Source organism: Sinocyclocheilus anshuiensis, unplaced genomic scaffold (assembly GCF_001515605.1).
Source record: "Sinocyclocheilus anshuiensis isolate Anshui unplaced genomic scaffold, SAMN03320099.WGS_v1.1 scaffold374, whole genome shotgun sequence".
NCBI lineage: Eukaryota > Metazoa > Chordata > Actinopteri > Cypriniformes > Cyprinidae > Sinocyclocheilus > Sinocyclocheilus anshuiensis.
This window is the reverse complement of record NW_015546051.1, coordinates 31,065-31,346: the sequence shown is the minus strand read 5'-3', so window position 1 is coordinate 31,346 and position 282 is coordinate 31,065.

The window sequence follows — 282 nt, the reverse complement described above, 5'->3', positions numbered from 1 at the left end:
ATGGATGGATGGATAGATGGATGGATGGATGGATGGATGGATGGATGGATGGATGGATAGATAGATAGATAGACAGATAGATAGATAGACAGATAGACGGATAGACGGATGGATGGATGGATGGATAGACGGACGGACGTACGGATGGATGGATGGATGGATGGATAGATAGATGGCCCTTGTTGGGCCATATATTCATTCTTGATCTTTTTATCCTTTGCTGAAATACTGTATAATAGTCTGTGCAGTATGTGGCATGTTCTCTTTACAGAACATCACCAT